This window comes from Chelonia mydas, chromosome 9 (genome assembly GCF_015237465.2).
Source record: "Chelonia mydas isolate rCheMyd1 chromosome 9, rCheMyd1.pri.v2, whole genome shotgun sequence".
Classification (NCBI taxonomy): domain Eukaryota; kingdom Metazoa; phylum Chordata; order Testudines; family Cheloniidae; genus Chelonia; species Chelonia mydas.
The window spans coordinates 29,000,902-29,014,690 of record NC_057855.1 but is presented as its reverse complement, the minus strand read 5'-3'; the positions used below and the strand labels follow the sequence as shown (position 1 = coordinate 29,014,690).

The following is a 13,789-nucleotide window of genomic DNA, read 5'->3' as shown; positions in this document are numbered from 1 at the left end:
CATTCAAATGAAGGAATTTATTACTTTTAAAAGCAACATAAGTATTTTATAGTAATTGCTGGTTTTGTTTAGATTCCGTATTTTTTTTAAAGAATATGAATTTTTATTTGACTGAGGATGGAAGTTGTGCTAATGTGCAGAAGGCAAAGGGCTATTTTAGTATGATTTATGTAGTAGTATTCTTCTATGTGCCCATTTTGTTCTTCTTATCTGACTGTAACAATATGGTGGTTGCTAAAATTGTAGTAATAATTTCCTGGAATCAGAGTCTGTCTAAATTTCAGTTTCTGATCAGTTTAGTTCTGAACTAGAAAGCGTAGTTTTTTCCACATACTTGTTCTGTTGTTCCCGTGGAACTGAGTGTTTGGATAAAACTCCACCTATATAAATCTGAAACTTCTCTTTCTGAGCTGTTGAATGCCGACCATGACCTGTGCATAGAAAAATTATAGAAATAATGGCATCCTACTATGTACGGATTTTTTTTTTCATGAATCAAGCCCAACATTATTTAAATTAATTCTGGTCTCATCACTTTAATACAATATCATTATTGTTCTTTACAAAAAACAAACAAACAAATAAACATAAAACAAAAACCCCACAGTTCATGGACATAATAGCAATACCTGTTTGACCTACTTTCCCCAATTTTTTTTGTCTTTATCAAAGAGCAAGAATTGCAATGGTTCCTGTTCACTGATAATTAGATTTATTCAATCAGTATAAAAAGATAGTGTGTAAAGTGTACAAATTACTAACCATCCTATTGTTTCATGGATCACAAGACTTAGTTTATTTATTTTTACCTTGAAAACTCAGTGACTGTGGAAGCAATCAATGAACAATTCTATCAGTCAGAAATCTTTATGAAAAAAATCAAAATTCTCATCTAATTATAGTCCATCATACATCTAAGTATTATCTGATTGCACTTAGTCTATATGTTACCCATAAAGGACACTTCATTTGAGGTCCGTCCTAACAATGCCAACACAAAACTTCCACTAAAAGTTAATGCAAAATACCGATGCTGAAGTACTTCCCCAACCATACTCCAGCTAACAGAATGATTACAGGATACTGTACAATAGCTACGGTCTAAAAATTTTATTTTGCCAGTACTTCCATAACTGTTGTTTCCCCTTTGCTTCATCCAGATCTAAATTCACTCTCCAGGTCCTTGTCTGAGTATGTAACCATGGAGTGATGTGTGGAATGGGGAGGGAGAAGATATTTTCTTGCCAGGACAGAGAGCCTATAAAGGCTGCAACAGCTGGTGTAACCCTAATATGGTCCCTTTTTCAGGGGGAGAATGGGAGGGTGTGCATAACAGATCTTCCATCCCAGCCCCTAGCTGCACTCCATTTCCTCCCTACATGCTAGTGGACAAGGAGTCCCAACAGGGATGATCTCTGCTCCGTTCAGATGGTTTGCACCCCAAATCCATCCTGTTCAGTGGCACTACCATGGTTCCATTGTCAAAGGAAACTTCATGGCCCTGGATTAGGGGCAGTATGTGCACATTAATCACAGACACACTGGAACAGAAAAGGCTGCCGCTCTATCCTTACAGTGCAGCGGTTGCTATTGCAGTTGAAAGGTACCTGACATACCAGACTAGCTGTGACAGAATATATGACATTCTTCCTGCTGTCATATAAGTCAATGGGAATTTGCCATTGACCTAAGCAAAAGCAGAACCGGGCCCTCCCTTTTCTCACCCCCCCCCCCACTCCCCCGCTTTTTTCTCCTTGAGAAAAGAATGAATAGGGACTTTGTGGGCTCAAGTAGTCAAGTTAAGCACTAGGTGATGTCCTCGGTGCTGAGAGGAATTAACCTTCAAGGCCACTTCCTTAACGCAAGAATGCAGGATAAAAAAGGGCTGGACTTGGGATAGAGTGTGTATAAGTCTGAGGAGAGATAGGCTTAAATCTGACCCTGCGCTTGCAAATGAGTCACAGAGGTCACAGAGGTTTGCACTCCCATGTTTGGCCTAACTCTCCAAGGCAGGAGTAACTCAGAAGTTACGCAGAAATTCTCTATTACATGATCAGGTGTCTTGGCATTTCCTATCCTGCTTGTCACTTTATACTTTGTGCTTATGTGTGCAACCATCCACACACGCTCTGCAAAAGATGGAGCCCAAAGTATTAAATTGTTTTTAAATTGGCACTGTTGATTTTTAAATCCCTGGACGGTTTACACCCTGGCTATATTCAAGAACTCCACTTTCCAAGTGAATTTAACGGTAGTAGTGGGAGAAGTTCCATGAAGTTGAAGGAAATTGCTGCATGACTAATTTCAACTATTTTGGGCTACCTCCTCCATCTTGGAAATACTATTTTCAGTAATGTTGTGTACTTTAATGTCTGAGCAATTAGGATGGCCTGTGTATTTCCTTAAGGGGGATTGGTGACTGGCCAATCAGGGATGTTCACTTAAACCTTTTACAATAACTCAGAGAACTCTCGCACTCCATGCATGAGTAACTATTTTATACCAGACTTATTAACAATTCCAACTTTAAATATAAACATAGTTCCAGTCACCAGTACTGAACATATAACCTACTGAACAGATGGGCTATAACTCATCACAGTGTTGATGTCCACATTTTTCTTTGCTTAAAATAATTGCTCATTTTACATGCTTTTGCAATCCTTGATGAGACCATCTAATTTCCTAAAGGATAAATCCATGTTTTTCGGAGAGGTTTTAAGGGGGAGGAGTCAGAGCTACTGTCGCTTTTGCGTTCAGCTTGTTCCTGACTTCGAGTGGCAGTGTAATGTCCAGTGTGTGCCCATTTGCAGTAGCCTTTGCTTTTCGGATATGAATTATTGAACGCAGAGCAGTATGGACAAAAGTCTCATTTCATATCGACAACAACAAGTACAGCATGAGCCATTCATGTCCTCAGATAAACTGCACTGTGCTAGATTAGAGACACTCTGGTACCTTTATAGGAAACATTTCAGAAGTATTTTTGGTCAAGAATCATTGTAATATTGGTGTAATACTGGTGAATCTATCAACTGAAGAGCCAAAGAGTTTTTGCCAGTTTGCCAGATTTTTTTCTAGTATTTTTTAAGACTCCTTAGTTCTCTCTCCTATGTATTTGACACTGTTCTTTCCTGATTTTAATCGAAAGTTACTGTTGGTTTGAGTTGCATAGATGTGATAGTGGGAGGAGGGCACTGGAATTCCTTCTTCTCTTTTGCTTTTGCTTAGTGTGCAGTACGGAGGGGCAAACGTTGTCCCCTGTAAAAGACTATAGCAATATTTGCTGCTGTATGAGCTCCCAGAACCTCATGCACAAGGCTTCTGCAGCTTCCTCTGTGGCAGGGTGCTTTTCTTCGCTGTGGTTTAAAGCTACATTCTGCCTTAAAGCTTACTGCTTAGATTTTGTGTAATTGGCTTTGAATGAAATTTGCCTTGCTACCCCACTAGTGTGCAGTGGAGTAGGACAGGGCACAGCAGCAGGGCAAAACTGTTTTCTCTTCACTTCTTGCATATTGGAGAGTTTGGGGATGGAATATTGCAATACCCCCAGTGCCGGCTGTGCCTTAAAGGCATAACTGAGCTCTAAATACTTTGATTTCATTCATGATATGTGGCATGGAAGCCGTAGGGTCAGAGATCATTAGCTAAATATCATCTGTTTATATAATGCTACATTTAGTGCCCCAGCATGTATAACACACAAGCCAACATTACATAACACATTTGTGGTAATGTTACTTCTTTAGGAATCTAATCCATAATTTAATAGGCCTCACTAGTAGGATTTTTTCCTTGCTATTCAGTCTAAATTGTCCTTTACTTATTTTCATCCTATTATTCCTAATTATACCTCACTTTTACTACACCCAGATACTCTCCTCTATTAATGTACATAGCCCCCAGACTACATGTCCTGTAGTCTCCATTTGGCCAAGCCAGACATATTCAGATTTTTAAATCTTGCTACTGTGAAACAGAACAAGAAAATGGATCAGTGTAATAATTTAGGGTTTGATTCTGCTCTGGCTGAAATTAGTAACACAACACCCAATTGGAGCAGACTCAGATCCTTTGCTGATTCCCTTTCTGGCATATTCAGTGGCTAACACATATCTATCTATCTATCTATCTATCTATCTACCTATCTATCTAATCTTTAAAAGATACATTTTATATTTGGTGAACTAAAAGAAGGGAATACCTTTCAGCAACAAGCATGGAAATGTGGATATAGAACACATGTTGGAATTCCTTGAATCCTGAGAAGAAAAATCTGAGCCATACAATAAACCTGGACTATATTTATTTGTGTCTTCTAGATAAGCAATTTCCATTCGATGTTATCTCAGAGATTGGATTATGGAAAATTGAGAATAATGGACCGTATCATGCCTTCAGTCCATGTGCAGAACTCACACTGATGTCAATAGGCGCTCCCTTCACAGACTGAGGCCTATATATGGCCCATAGAATAAGACAAGATTTTTCACATATATAACGACAAAATTAATGGAGCGTTTTAATCCATTTTAAGATCTAATGAACTACACCCTGATTTAAATAGAAATTAAACAGAGAGATGTCAATAGACATTGATGAGTTTCCACATGCAGATGACAAAATTCCTGCCACCACCATACAGCTTTTGAGGGATAATGGCTCATAGACTCTGAAAACACATTTACTCAGAGCATTATTGATTAAACACAAGCATTATTGATTAAACATATATGGAGGCTTAAATGTGTGAATTATACTTCAGTGGTAACATATAATTTACACATCCAAAATTGGATCTGTTTTGGAAAGATTGAAGCATCCCACATGATGAACTTCAGAATTACCTAATGACATCCAGTTTTAAATAATATTAGCCCCTTTATTCAGTTCTGTTATTTGCAAGAAAGGAATTATTTGTATGTTCCAAGGTGCCAGAATTCAGATGAATCATATCAAATCTCACTTGCTTAATGCAGTTAGTTTCACCTGACCCTGCTACCAATTTAGCCCTATACAATAATTTGGGATAGAGCTTGTATTAAAGCTTGTATGCAATAACCAGGGCCTGGGTACTTCACAGTATAAAGGGACAAAATTCCACAGCAGCAGCTTCTAAATTCTGCAGCAGCACCCCCATGTTCCATGGCGATATTAATTTATTCTTAGTGCTATGAAACATCTTTCATTCCCTTACCCCTACCCCCATGAAAATGTACATATCTGTGGCTATTAGTTGAAAATACCCTTTGACATAACCTATTTGGATGATTATTTTAAGTGGGATTATTTGCAAACGTGTTTTAGATTATACTCTCCAGGCAGCCCAGCTCCACTCCTCAGGGTTTAGCTTTCATGATGTTGTCCAGGTGACCCAGCTGGCTTCAGTAGCTTATCTTCCTCAGCTTACCCAGGCCTCAGCTGCTCCACTGATCTCCAGTGGGCCTTGCTCAGCAGCCTACACTTCTCCCCTACACCCTGGCTGCAACTCCATTTGCTGGAAGCTGGACTTTATTTCTTGTTCCACAATATCCTGCTGCCTAGAATAGTGCGGGGTTGGGGTGCACGGTAATCCAATTAATGCCTCCTTGTGTGGAGACTTGTGGAATCAGAGGCAGCTACAGCCAGGTCCTGGCATAGCAGGGAGAGAGAAAGGAGAATGGCTGATGCCTACCTGCTGCAAAATGGTGAATTCCATGGTACCTTGGAAAAATGCCAAATTACAGTCTAGCACTGCAGAGTCCACAGGCACTCTTAGAGCTAGTATTTCAGGCTCTCCAAGGCTCAGGCAGAAGACACTGCTTTGGCTGGTTCATATTTTTGAGATTTTGTCTTTAATCGTTAGGGCTAGTGGAATAGGGGTGCCCACCCCACACAAGCCCTGAGAGCGGGTTAACCTTATATGCTGCACCTGGAGGGGAACCAGGGATTGATAAATGAAACCTAGCTAGGGGAGGAACTAAAACAGGATTATAAAACAGGAAGTGAGAGCAAGGAGAGTGAGTAGGGAGTTTTAAGTCACACTCTGGGGGGAGTGGGGGTGAGGATGATACCCAAGGGGTAGAATAAGCCCTGGGATCCTAGCCTTGAAAGAAAGGTCAACCCAAGGAAATTACAGGGAAGAAATGCTGAGAAGGAGGAGAGGAAGAAGTCAAGGGAGGCAGCAGCAAGGAGTTTGACAGAAGAGACCTTGGCTGCAGTTCTAGGGTCACCAGTACTACTGGCCAGTCAGAGGGCTGGTGACTCTGAATACAATCACACAGCTGGATTTAAAAGCCCAGCTGTAAACTGAGGGGAAGGGGAAAGGGAAAGGGAAAGGGAGCGGGAAAGGGAGGGGGAGAGGTAGGAGGAAGAGGGCACTTGTTGCGATCTGCAGGATCCCTCAGCAGCTGCCATTTATCCCTAGTAAATTCTATAGGCTCTTTCCATAACAGCTAAATGCAGACTTGATGTTAAAATCGGACCCTAAATGCTATTCTTGCTTATGAACTTGTTTCCTGCTTTTCTGGTTGCCAACAGACCAAAACAGGCAAATTCTTTAATCCTACTTTGACTGTTTGAAAATTATAAAGGAACTATGCTCAACCTCTAACATCCAAACTGATCTCAACTCTTATTTCCAGATCCTAGTAGGTGCACTGTGGAACCCTGTTAGAAGGAAAAAGATTTTGTTTCTTTACAACAACTTCTCTATAAGCAGTTTTCATATAATAGGAAAGGGTTTAGTGGGCTCAAGATTCCCTTTTCTTCACCTTGTGCATTTGGAGGCTCTGGAAGGCCATAATATAACTTTGCTCCTTGTCAGCAGCAACTATAGCAAGATTATTTGGGGTTTTCTTTAATCCCTGCTGGGAGTGGCTGCAGCAAACTCGGAAGACCCTGATTATTCCTTACCCCTTCCCCTAAAGGATACATCCTACATCTACCCCTGTTTAAAGATGTGTATGATCTTCTGATCCTCCATCTTAGCTCAAAGCACCTCATTTAGACAATTTTTTTAAAGAACCTCCATATCACCTCCAGATGGCATACTAGATGGCAAGAATAAGCTTCAGTCATAGGCACTGACTATCTCATGACAGATCCAACAGTCCAGCCCCCCGGTTTTGATCTTCCATGCTATGTGTGGGTAAAGCTCAATCGCGTCAGATATAGAGTAATTAGAAGTACTGCAAATGATTATAGTGGGGCCTCTGTGACTCTTCTTTTTGTCGCTGTGGCCAGTTAGAAGATGTAGATCATAACTTGCAGGCTGTATCCATTGGCAAGGGCTGCCTGGTTCCCTCATTGACTTGCAAAATGCCCTTCCCTCAGCTATTGAATGGTTAAGACATGTAGACTAATAGGTTTGACTTGAATGTCTATTTAAAGGCAATCACAATAATAATAATTAATTAATAATAAATAATTGAAAAAGGATACAGGCAACTTCTCATTTTATCTCCCTCCTCTGATCAAAGTGTGCCCCCTGGGAATGTAGCACTGAACTCCAGCGCTTGTCTGCAGGGTGGAACCCACTTAGTTTAATCTGGTGAAACTTCATGATAAGCACCCCTATCAGAGGAATGGAAGTCACTTAGAATGAACTGAAGCAATTTACTCTGTTCTTTCCTTTTTGCCATAAGTCACATTTTACTACTACCACGTTTGCTACAAGCAGATTCAACTATATTTCTTATGGGCTGAAGCTACTGTTTCCAGACTAATTTGCTTTTTACCTTTATTATTTCAGAACTGTACTGTATGTGGATTTGCTCTTGTTTCTGGGTCCATTTCCCCCACCATTAGAACAGTTTTTCTCCTTTATTCCTTCTTGTGATATTGTTCAAAGGCTTCTTGTGATGGCTTGAAAAAAGTTATTGATTGTTAGATCATTCCTCTCATTCATTCAGATGTTTTCTGGTACCCAGATGGAAACACCAAAGCTGCTGTACTGGAATTCACTATTGACTTTTGTCCCTGGATTATCAGGGCCCCAAGCAAGGAGGTCTGAATCCAGGCTCTCCCTTTTCCCTCTATTATGTGTTAAACTTGTTATTCTAGCAACTCAAAGGAAGTTCTGGAACCTGTATCTGACAAGGATCAGGAGTAGCAGATCATATGATTGCTTTTTCTGAGCTATTTTTCTAATCTATCTTCTGTTCTTTAGTGGTTTGTTTCTTTCAGTTCTTCTGTAGGACCATCACAACTCTGAGACACGATCATCTCAGTCCTTCTTTCTCCCTCCCTCTGCTGTGATTATTCCTGCTTTGGTCATTCATTTTATGTAGGAGGGCTAGAATCTGCCTGACAAATTAGTATTTTTCAAATTCAGCCTTTGCTGGCCACAAGCCATCTGCTCAAACAAAGAAGAAAGTGGGGAAGATTGCCATATTTTAAATGCTTTTCACCCTATCCTTCAAGGAAAGCCTCTTTTTTAAAAATTCAAACTTGTTGTGATTCAAAGAAAATGCTTATTGTACAGACTGTTTCCTTCCCATTCAAATTTATTTATACCCCCCTTCTTGTCTAAGGTTATAATTATGAATGATCTAAGCTTGTAGTAAAAAACCCTAAATTAAAAAATACATCTGTTGTAAGGACTCTTCCACCAGAAACCTTGAAAATGTTATCCTGTCTGTATATCCATATATCTACTATCTCTCTCTCGGTTTATTGCCATCCTTTATATGTTCCAGAGTTAAATAGGTATTAGATCTCTTGCTGTAGATCTTATCTGCTTTAAATGTTGACAAAAAGGAATGAAACAACATGAGAATCTGAGGATATTTTGTATTTATTACTCATACTGGTTTTCCATTACTTTTTTTACTTGTGGAAAATTATGGAAATGTAACTGCATTGTTTCCCTCATTTTATATGTGGAAATAAGAATTAGTTTAGCAAAAAATATTATTTAAATGGTAAAACCTCTTGCAAAGAAAAAATTATGCATTGCTCTCATCAGAAAGGTAGGTGTGTTCCAGGCAGTAAATCATAACTACTTCATCCAAACTTTCCCATCATGCCTTAAGAAGCAACATCAAAACACATTTTTAATTAAGGCCAACACTGTCCCAACATTTGCTTTAAATATGAGGACGAAAGAGCAGCAGAAAAGGACATTATTCCTTAACTCCTTTGAAGCTGCCTCTTGACATGTAGCTCAAGGGAGAGAAATACCACATGTATGGTGGGTTCCTGGTAAATTCTTCATGTAGCGGAAGAAGCTGTGTAATGTTTTCCCACTTTACGTTTTTCATGATTAATAATCTTGTTTTTCAGTTCATTTTAAAAACATTACAGTGTAAAGATTCCATTAAGATGCTGTAACATTAATTAATGTCATACACTCTTCTTCTTTCATTTTATTTGCATTGGCTTTTTTGTTTATCAAATGGTGTGTTGTGAAAATTATTCCTTTACCCTGCAGTTTTGCCTTTTTATCACCTATATATTATTCCATGCTAATACTGAAAGGTTAAATGCTATAATTATTTATGCTAATTTTAATTTTCCCTAGTGTCATAGGCAGTACAAATGAAGCAGCAGCAACTGATTATACATCACTGACAGCATAAAACAGAACAAACATCCCTGAAAAGCCCATGCCAGGTAATTCATAGTTAGGTGGTTGTGGCATCATGAGAACACCAGTCAAAACCAACTAATAATGATGATATGAATATTTATTTTGTGCCTAATTTTGGATGTAAGTCACTTTGATAAATAATTTTCTTTTGTGCCTAAAGAAACGGGATGGAAAATATATTTACTTTTAGAACTTTGTGGAGTTAAATATTAGGGTTAAATTCTGACTTTTGGTTGCCAGTGTTACTCTGAGGAGGGAGTGGAATTTTTGCAGTCAAGTGTTGTTTCCCTGATCCATTCTGCTTGTTCAGGAAGATGTAGACCTAATAGGTAAGGTTTGGGGGGACAGTATCTGGTTTCATCTCCCTCAGTATTACACATTATGACAGGTCCAAAGCAGGAAAAGCATACATTACCTCCCGAATGCCTGCTTCTGAGTGTCTGCAGGTAGCCAGGGTTTGTTGGGGGCCTTGGCCATGTCACCAAACCACTTTGGGACCAAGGTGTGTATTCAGGCACATTAGCCAGGCCCTTCCACTTAGTTCTCAGTGGAGTACCAGATCACCCTTCTTCTTTGGATCCTGCATGGCTCAGGCAGAGTGGGCAAAAACTCTACAAGTCCCCCCATCCTTTCCCCATAGAACATCCATCCAAGACCTGGCAGAATTTAACCCTTTCTGAGAAGACCTAAATTTATTTCTTAATTATTATTCCTTTATTACTTATTTGCCCACAATGTGAAAGCCCTGGACAAATACAAAAGGAGGCATGGTCCCTGCCCCTCTCAGGCGGAACAGTGGCTCAGTCTCTACCATGGCACCATCTGCACTGTAAATGGACAAAACAGAAAGAGATTAGGGAAAAGAGGTACAATAATGTAAAGTGTCCAGGTGGTAAGTGATAAAGTGTCCAGGTGGTAAGTGGTAAGGTTTTTTTTTTATAATACAACATTTTAAGAACATAATGGGATAGATGGTCAGCTCCCCTGAAAGAAGAGCAGAGGAGACATTATACCATGTTCCCCCTGCTCCTTTTCCTGGGGCTGGCAGGGGGCCATTTCAGTCCCCAACACAAATTAGTTACGGGGCTGCTCTGACAACAGCTGGAACAGTCCTCTAGTCTAGGGTCTGTTCTGCCAGCCCAGGGTCACCAGCAAGCTCCAGGCCACTCCACAAAAATCCAACATGAAGTGGGGAAACGGATGGCACAGAGCTGTCTATGCTTGTTGATACCACCAAGGAATTCCCATATTTGACAGGCAGCTTTAAGACTCCTTAAGGCTCCAGGGGATTTACCTTTAGGACAGTTTTAAGTCTCATTTGAACTGCTGGGGCAATGACTTAAGTGGAGGATCCAGCCCAATGTTTTGAGAGCTTTTCCTGTTGCCCAAGTACCTCCCAAAACAAGCTGCAATCATATGGTTCATTTCTTGTAGGCATCACAGTAGAAAGGGGCCTTAAGATGGGATTTGATTACAGAGGGGATAGTGGTGTTGTAGACCAGTTCAGGAAGGGTTTTCTGTGAACAGAGGGGCATGTGGAAGAAAATGCAGAAGTGTTTGAGGGAGAAGCAAATGGGGCACTGAGAATGGAATTATTGGCTGAGTTGAGGAGAAATAGGTAACATAGTAAGAGACAAGGACAAGCAGGGAGGGACAGAGTTATGCAGGACCTTGAATTTAGGGACAAGATTCTAGAAATTAAGAACAAAATGTTCCATCTTACTCTCTGTGCATTGAGAGCTAAGAAGCAAACACTTAAGTGGAAGCTTTTTAAAAAATACCTAAGGGATTTAATTGCACAAGTCCCACTGAAAGTTAATGGGCCTTTTGCTGCTAAATCTATCAGAGTACTTTTGAAAATCTTCTCATAAAAATCTAATAGTGGTACTTCCACTCCAGCCTTTCAAATGTCTAGACCTTGCCAAAATTCTGTGCATCAAACAGTAAAAATATGAAACAGGTTTATACTTATATTACTCTGCAGGAAAACACAAATTGTGCAGATCTCAACTTTACTCAACTACATAATTTTCATGAAGAAATACATTAATGAATAAAGGTAGATGAAATACCAAAAAGTTAGGATATTCAACTTCAATTACAATACATTGATTTAAAGGAGACTCCCTTTTTTTGGTAGCACTATTGCTGTCTGACTCAGAATTAGTGAAATACAGATTGGTTGCTTAATAGAAAGAAAACAAAGCATCCCATTTTATCAATAAACAATGACAACAACAACCTACTGACTTACATGTGTCCCTATCCACATCCATTGCAAAAAGTTATTTTTCTGGCCCATAATTTACAGTTCTTTCATTTTACTTTTTTCCCTAAAAGGGTGAAGATTTCAATCTATTCCAGTTGATCTTTATTCAGAAAGAATAAATGGTGGAGCAGGCTGACAACTTTATTTGGCTAATGATTAATATCTTTGCTTTGTTCTGGCCTGGAGAATAACCACAAAGTATTAGACGAGGGCGTGATGAAATATGGTTTGCAGGCAGTTTTAAGTTAGTCTTAAAAATGCAAGGTACTAAATCCATGAGGTTATGTCAAAACCAGATCACTATGTTGCAGTTCTAGCTAAAATTTAGCTAATTTTGCTTGAGAATTCGTAACACACAATGGACGAGTGCCCCTTAGCTATATGTATCGATGAACCCCCATGTGCACAGATATCACCTATTGTGAATGGAACAGCGGCTCTGCCTCTACTGGGGCACCCTCTCTCCCCAGAACCTGTGGACTGAGGTGTGTGCTGGAGAAGAGGTGGAGACTGGGCAGGTAATGGGAGGACAGGGTATATGTGTGAAAGGGTACCTCCGTCTACTTGGAAATTAGAGAAGATAATGCAATCTGGTACTCCTTTATCTTTCCTGTATAGCCAACTTCGGTGAGCCAGAGGCAGCTGCGGCTAGAGAGTCCCTGAGGAAAATTTCCAGTGGATCAGTGCTGCCAGGAGCCCTGGGGGAGAGGCTGCCTCCTGGGTCCCTTACGGCTGGTGCAGAGGCACAGTGCCTCCATTCAGATGGTTCTGGCCTCTAGTGGCTCCCCCAGCATCTTCTAGGGTTGAAGCCAGCTCCGACTGCCTTTTCCACAAGGAAGCAAGCCACCCCCCTGTGCTGTGATGGTGTTGTGAGTGAATGCTTGCAGAGGAAAAACCCCCATAGTCCCATTTCACAGATTTTTCCATTACAGGGGATGATCTGGGCCAATTTAAGCTCCACTATATTTACAAGCTCTTTTATAATAGCTATATTTCACAGATTTTTTTGCCTAGTCCAACTTTTTGCTATTTCAGCGAGAAGCAGTATTAAGGATTTATATTTTATTTTTTTAATTACTAATCTCTGTAGAGGGAAAATTAATTATGTTGCATGTGGTCACACATCATGCCAAGAATAACATTTAGCGTATATAGTTTAACTCAGTAGACCATTTAAAAAAATCTTTTTCTAAAGTTTAGTTTTAGTTTGGGCACTATGGAGTATTTAACTTACCTTCAGGAGGATATTTTGTATAAAAATATCATGAAACTGGGCTACTAGAATATCAGCCATGCTTGACTGATACTAACCATATGAAAAAATGTATAAGACATCTAAACTTAATATGAGAACTACAGTTAAACCCACACATTTTTCTTCTAAAATGGATGTCCAAACTTTAAAGGGGCTGATGTTATTCTTCTTAAGATCCAAATATATTTTTGGAGACTGGGTTCCTACTATTTGCATTAATGAACACCTCAGGGAAGGCAGGGGGAAAAATAACTTTTCCTAAATGCTACTGTAGGTTAGAGGAAAATTTGAAAAATAATTTAAAATCAAGATGCCTGGGATTTTCTCTGAGTAAAGGGTGAAGTTTTCAGGGAAGCCTCTTTGTATGTTTCCCTGTGCCTTCTCACTGAATACCTAGGTGGGGCCAAAACCAAGCTGGCCTGAAATCTGGGATTATTTTCTAGCATTTGGTGAAGAATGTGTGCTAAATGCAGCAGAGTAACCTATCAAATGTAAACGCTAAAACAAATGAATAGTATTTTAGACAAAAAAACAGTGCTTCAAGACCAGTTGTTATATCTTGGAGAGTTGGTTTACCTGTATCTAAGTTTATGTTTATGTTACATCATCTAACCATCAAGAGTATATGCATAAGGAGAATTATCCCTGGTGAGGAGACGAAGAAACTCTACATACACAAAATGGCTGCCAAGCA

The 13,789-nt window shown here is 39.7% G+C and overlaps 1 long non-coding RNA gene across 3 annotated transcripts in view; it reads left to right on the top strand.

Annotated features, from left to right (window-relative positions):
• The window catches only part of LOC119567080, an 84,843-nt gene that overhangs the window by 15,871 nt on the left and 55,183 nt on the right, over positions 1–13,789 (top strand). Inside the window, exon 1 of one of the 3 annotated variants that reach the window (XR_006284012.1) lies at positions 9,492–9,594. The exons of the other annotated variants lie outside the window; for them this stretch is intronic. This is a non-coding gene — a long non-coding RNA (uncharacterized LOC119567080). Of the gene's footprint in view, positions 1–9,491; positions 9,595–13,789 lie in introns of those variants that run through there. 3 annotated transcript variants of the gene reach the window in all.